The sequence below is a fragment of the Oncorhynchus tshawytscha genome, linkage group LG24 (assembly GCF_018296145.1).
Source record: "Oncorhynchus tshawytscha isolate Ot180627B linkage group LG24, Otsh_v2.0, whole genome shotgun sequence".
In the NCBI taxonomy this organism is placed as follows: Eukaryota; Metazoa; Chordata; class Actinopteri; order Salmoniformes; family Salmonidae; genus Oncorhynchus; species Oncorhynchus tshawytscha.
Window position 1 is genome coordinate 21634571 of NC_056452.1, and position 6636 is coordinate 21641206.

At 50.0% G+C, this 6636-nt stretch overlaps 1 pseudogene; it reads left to right on the forward strand.

Moving 5' to 3' along the window:
* The window catches only part of LOC112223432, an 82244-nt pseudogene that overhangs the window by 53499 nt on the left and 22109 nt on the right, over positions 1-6636 (forward strand).

Below are 6636 nucleotides of genomic sequence, written 5' to 3' on the forward strand. Positions count from 1 at the left end.
CACAGAGACACACACATACACAAATACACACACAGAGACATGCACACACACGCGCACACACAGACACACACATGCACAAATACACACACAGAGACACACACACACACACACATGCACACACACAAATACACACACAGAGACACACACACAAACACATGCACACATACACAAATACACACACAGAGACACACACACACGCACACACACAAATACACACGCACACACACTCACCAATAGATGCAGGGGTGTGTGTTGGTCTCTGGCTGTAGCATCTGCGTCTCTGCTGTGGTTGACGACACCCGACACACCTGGGGTATTATGGGAACCATGACCTCTGACCTCCCATGTTCCTCTGCTCTACCAGGGGTGGGATTTGGTGCTCTGTTGATCGGTGACAGAAATTTGGGGCCACGCCCACCTCAGTGTCCTGATATTATGGATGTTATGGTCACGGAGGCTGTCACTTTGACCAGAGTAGCCAATGACACACATGTCACACTGAGACTTCTCGCTCTCCCTCAGCCAATTACAGAGCAAGACAATTCAGAGATCCATTTGCTGGATCTTATTTGCTGGATTCCCAGTGCTACCATGTAATTCGCTCAGAGCAGATAGCAGAAAGCCCTATCCTCTGCTTTGATTAGCCAATAACCTCCTCCCAGCTTGCCCTCAGAAGGCAGGGAGAGTGTGTGTTCTCAGCGAGGTGTGTGTGTGTGTGGAGTGTGTTGGTGTGTTGGTCCCCAGCGCGTGGAGTTGTATCTTTGTGCAGTGTTAACCCTCTGCTCTGCTCTCCCTCCAGACTGTATCAGGATTAACTGTACCGCCAGTAAGTCACGCTCCATCTCACACTACCTCTGTGTGTGTTAGAACGTGTGTGTGTGTGTGTGTGTTAGAACTTGTGTGTGTTTGTGTGTGCTGGTGTGTGTGACTGTGTGTTTGATTCTGCTAGAGTCCAGGGTTACTAAGGCAGCCATTTTAGAGATAATGTAAGAGAGGAAAGACAGAGTGAGGAAAAAGGGGGTGGGGGTGAGGTGAGAGGGGAACAGGAAAAGGGGGTGGGGTGGGGGTGAGGTGAGAGGGGGGGGGGAACAGGAAAAGGGTGGGGTGGGGGTGTAAGTGAGTTGAGAGGGGGAACAGGAAAAGGGGGGTGGGGGGGGTGTAAGGGAGGTGGGGGGGAACAGGAAAAGGGTGGGGTAAGTGAATAAGGTGAGAGGGGGAACAGGAAAAAGGGTGGGGTGGGGGTGTAAGTGAATGAGGTGAGAGGGGGAACAGGAAAAGGGGGGGTGGGGGGGTGTAAGTGAATGAGGTGAGAGGGGGGAACAGGAAAAAGGGGGGGGAACAGGGGGTGTAAGTGAATGAGGTGAGAGGGGGGAACAGGAAAAAGGGGGGGAAAAGGGTGGGGTGGGGGTGTAAGTGAATAAGGTGAGAGGGGAACAGGAAAAGGGTGGGGTGGGGGTGTAAGTGATGAGGTGAGAGGGGGAACAGGAAAAGGGGGGGTGGGGGTGTAAGTGAATGAGGTGAGAGGGGGAACAGGAAAAAGGGTGGGGTGGGGGTGTAAGTGAATGAGGTGAGAGGGGGAACAGGAAAAGGGGGGGGGGGTGTAAGTGAATGAGGTGAGAGGGGGGGAACAGGAAAAGGGTGGGGTGGGGGTGTAAGTGAATAAGGTGAGAGGGGGAACAGGAAAAGGGTGGGGTGGGGGGTGTTAGTGAATAAGGTGAGAGGGGGAACAGGAAAAGGGGGGGGGTGGGGGTGTTAGTGAATAAGGTGAGAGGGGGAACAGGAAAATGGTGGGGTGGGGGTGTAAGTGAATAAGGTGGGAGGAAAAAGGGGGAACAGGAAAAGGGGGGGGTGGGGGGGGTGTAAGTGAATAAGGTGAGAGGGGGAACAGGAAAAGGGTGGGGTGGGGGTGTTAGTGAATAAGGTGAGAGGGGGAACAGGAAAAAAGGGTGGGGTGGGGGTGTAAGTGAATAAGGTGAGAGGGGAACAGGAAAAGGGTGGGGTGGGGGTGTAAGTGAATAAGGTGAGAGGGGGGTGTAACAGGAAAAAAAAGGGTGGGGTGGGGGTGTAAGTGAATAAGGTGAGAGGGGGAACAGGAAAAGGGTGGGGTGGGGGTGTTAGTGAATGAGGTGAGAGGGGGAACAGGAAAAAGGGTGGGGTGGGGGTGTAAGTGAATAAGGTGAGAGGGGGAACAGGAAAAAGGGTGGGGTGGGGGTGTTAGTGAATAAGGTGAGAGGGGGAACAGGAAAAAGGGTGGGGTGGGGGTGGGGGTGGGAACAGGAAAAAGTGAATGAGGTGAGAGGGGGGGAACAGGAAAAAGGGTGGGGTGGGGGTGTAAGTGAATAAGGTGAGAGGGGGAACAGGAAAAAGGGTGGGGTGGGGGTGTAAGTGAATAAGGTGAGAGGGGGAACAGGAAAAGGGGGGGTGGGGGTGTTAGTGAATGAGGTGAGAGGGGGAACGGGAAAAAGGGGGGGTGTTAGTGAATGAGGTGAGAGGGGGAACAGGAAAAAGGGTGGGGTGGGGGTGTTAGTGAAAACAGGAAAAAGGGGGGGTGTGTTAGGTGAGAGGGGGAACAGGAAAAAGGGGGTTAGTGAATGAGGTGAGTGTTAGTGAATGAGGTGAGAGGGGGAACAGGAAAATGGGGGATGGGGGTGTTAGTGAATAAGGTGAGAGGGGGAACGGGAAAAGGGGGTGTTAGTGAATGAGGTGAGAGGGGGAACGGGAAAAGGGGGGTGTTAGTGAATGAGGTGAGAGGGGGAACAGGAAAAGGGGGATGGGGGTGTGTTAGTGAATAAGGTGAGAGGGGGAACAGGAAAAGGGGTGAGGTACACAGGGAAGAGAGAGAAGAGCCAAGGAAAAAGAGACAGAGAGAGGTGTACAGAGGAGTGTGGAGGTGTGGAGTTCCGTCACGGAGATGGACTGAAAGCTTCTCAGGGCTTCTGGGTAATTATATCTCCTTCATGCTGAAAATGAAAGATTCTCTACCCCTCCATCCTTTTTCTTCCCTCCATCCATCCAGCCATCTATCCATCCACCCCTCCCTTCCTCTGAGTGCTTTGTTTGTCTGTAGGCTGTCGTGAGTTGAGCTCTGTGTATGTGTGTTTGTCCTTTCACCACGGAAGACGACTCTATGACGGCATCCTGGTACTGACAAAGGGAGAAGGTGTTGCCATGGGAACATACCTAGACAACTTGTCTATGTCTATCGGCAGTATGTAACATAATGCTTTTCATAAGCATAGAAACCTTAAAAGGTGTTATTATGATTTTGTAATGATCAGCCATTATGAGTTATTATCAGCCATTTGGAGTAAAAAAAAATACTGCCATTGAAAGAGCTTAATATTAGGAGTTGATTATAAAACATGACAAGAGTTCGTACAACTCAGTAAATACAATATTACATACATTTCATTTGTATAAGTTCCATCGGTAGACAATTTTTTCCGCAAATTAGTCACTCTTCCATTACCATATTTCATGTCCTGTGTGTGTGTGTGTGTGTGTGTGTGTGTGTGTGTGTACATGTGTGTGTGTGTGTCCTGGCTGTTCTCAGGTTGGCATGGATCACTGCCTCATTCTCACATCAGCCTATTCACCCCAACAGTGTGCGGTCACACACACACACACACACACAAAAAAAACACCAATCTCAGGCAGTGATCCATGGTAATGGGATGAGAGACTTGTGCCCAGAGCACAGCTGAGACTCCTCAGGGGAGCCCTCTGTCCTCTCCTGAAAACTAATCACACCTAACACACACACAAGTCACCTACACTCACACATACCTCACCTACACATGCATATACACAAAGACCTCACACGTGGCAATATGATGTGTGTGTGTGTGTGTGTGTCATGGTGCTGCCATTTCCCACAGCTGAATCTGTCAGGCTGTTTACCTCTCATCTTCTCATTCCTCCTATAGCTTATCACCCCCCTACACACACTGACACTCTGGTCTATCCTGGTGAGAGGGAGAGAGACTCACACCACTCCCCAGAGATCGCCTTCAACAGAAACTAGAGAGAGAAAATTAGGAGAGAGAAAGGGACGAAAGGAGAGAGAAAATGAGAGAGAGAGGGATGAAGGGAGAGAGAAAAGGGGAAGGAGAGAGAGAGGGATGAAAGGAGAGAGAGGGGGATGAAAGGAGAGGAAAGGAAGGAGAGAGAGAGGGATGAAGGGAGAGAGAAAAGGGGAAGGAGAGAGAGAGGGGGATGAAAGGAGAGAAAAGGGGAAGGAGAGAGAGAGGGATGAAAGGAGAGAGGGGGATGAAAGTAGAGAAAAGGGGAAGGAGAGAGAGAGAGGGATGAAAGGAGAGAAAAGGGGAAGGAGAGAGAGAGAGGGATGAAAGTAGAGAAAAGGGGAAGGAGAGAGTTCCTCCTGCTGTATTACTGCTCTACGTCCCTCTTGCTACAGAGCTGAGTATCTAGTGCCACCATGTGGTCAGATAGGGTAGGACACTGGCAGGAGACGGTGGAGAATGTGTGTGTGGGTTTGTGCGTGCGTGCTTGCGTGCTTGCCTGCATGTGTGCATGTGTTAACCCTTCGTGTGGGTGTGCGTAAGGTGTATGTGTGTGTATATTAACTAACTGGAATGTGTGTAGGTAAGGGTCCAGAGACCATCTTTGCAGGGCTGGGGCTGAATGATAATGAGTGGCACACTGTCAGAGTGGTGCGACGCGGGAAAAGCCTCAAACTCACCGTCGACGACCTGCAATCTGTAGAAGGTAACCATAGCAACCCCCCAACGCTGTCAACCCTGACCTTTCAGTCCTAACCTTAACCCCTGGCCTCAAACCCATAACCTGCAGACATTGTTCAAGTACATTCAAGCCCAAGTGTCTTGTATTTAGCTGACCTGGTCCAATGTAGCCAATGGAATAGTCCCAAAAGTGCAAACTCCACTCACCCTGCACTCCGGTGAAGCTAAATCAAGTGCACCTCAAGTGCTTCAATGTATTTGACCCCGGTCTGCTAACCTCTCCCCTGACCCCTGACCTCTAACCCCTCCAGGTCAGATGGCAGGTGACCACACCCAGCTGGAGTTCCACAACGTGGAGACAGGCATTGTGACGGAGAAGCGCTTCATGCCTGCTGTGCCCTCCAACTTCATAGGGCACCTACAGGGCCTCACCCTCAACGGGATGCCCTATGTAGACCTCTGTAAGGACAGTAAACACACACACACCTACACACACCCACACATACACACACCTCACACACGCATACACGCACCTCACACACACACACCAGTGTTGGTGGTAACATGTTATATAATCAGATTACTTTTCTGAGTAACATTACTACAGTTACTTTGTCAAACAACGAGTGCCTTACTTTCACAATCATATCTCTTAACGGGCGCGTTTCCATGAGCCGATCTCAACTTGTTTCCTCATTTAGTTGTGGGGCGAGTGGAGAAAGGCTGGAGAAATGTCATGACAGCTGTTGTCCATAGAAATGTATAGATGGCACGTCTCTGATCTTTGCCATTGAACACGCTTCTGTGGTAGCAAAGCCCATAGAGTGCCCTCTATACGTCTCTATGGGTCCCCGTAAGTGCGGACTGTGACCAGATCTGGCGGCTCGAGAGACAGATTTTGAATGAAAAGATAGGTTAGCTGTACAGACATTGGGCTTACACTAGATATGACGGATTAAGCAGCAGTACTTGTAGACTAGCAAGGCAGCGCCACAGACGAAAGGTGCAACTACTGATCAAAGCTGACGTTGCTCATTGTAATATTAGAATATAATGCGTTACTTTCCACACAATGTAATATTGTAATATAACGCCTTACTTTAGTTAAATGTAACAAGTAATATGTAATACATTAGTGTTTTAAGTAAGTAACTCATCCCCAACACAGCACCTTACACGTACGTACACAACTACACACACCTCATCCTTGGTCATCTCGATCCTAGGTAAGAACGGCGACATCGACTATTGCGAGCTGAACGCTGTGATTGGTTATAAGAGCATCGTGGCAGACCCGGTGACATTCAGGTCACGGTCGAGCTACGTGACCCTGCCAACGCTCCAGGCCTACTACTCCATGCACCTGTTCCTCCAGTTCAAAACCACCTCCCCGGACGGACTCGTACTCTACAACAGAGGAGACGGAAACGACTTCATAGTGGTGGAGCTGGTCAAAGGGTAATTACCTGTGTGTCTATACACTACTGCTACTGAACAGAGGAGATGATTCCACTTGATGAAAGGACTGGTCAGAGTTAGATATCTATCTACTATCTACTCAGGTATTAAAGTTCATATTGTAACGTTCCTAATCTCCCTCCCTCCCCAGCTACCTCCACTATGTGTCCGACCTGGGGAACGGGGCTCACCTGATCAAAGGGAACTCCAACTCTCCTCTGAATGACAACCACTGGCACAACGTCCTCATATCCAGAGACACCAACAACCTGCACACTGTTAAGATAGACACCAAGGTCACTACACAGACCACTATGGGGGCCAAGAACCTGGATCTCAAAGGTAACACACATCGACACAGACACATACACACATACTGTACATACCATAATACCTGTGTACTATGTATGGAGTCTCTCAGCCCTTGTCTCTTATAGCAGAGGGCAGTTCTGTCAGCTAAGCGAGACCCAGGTAT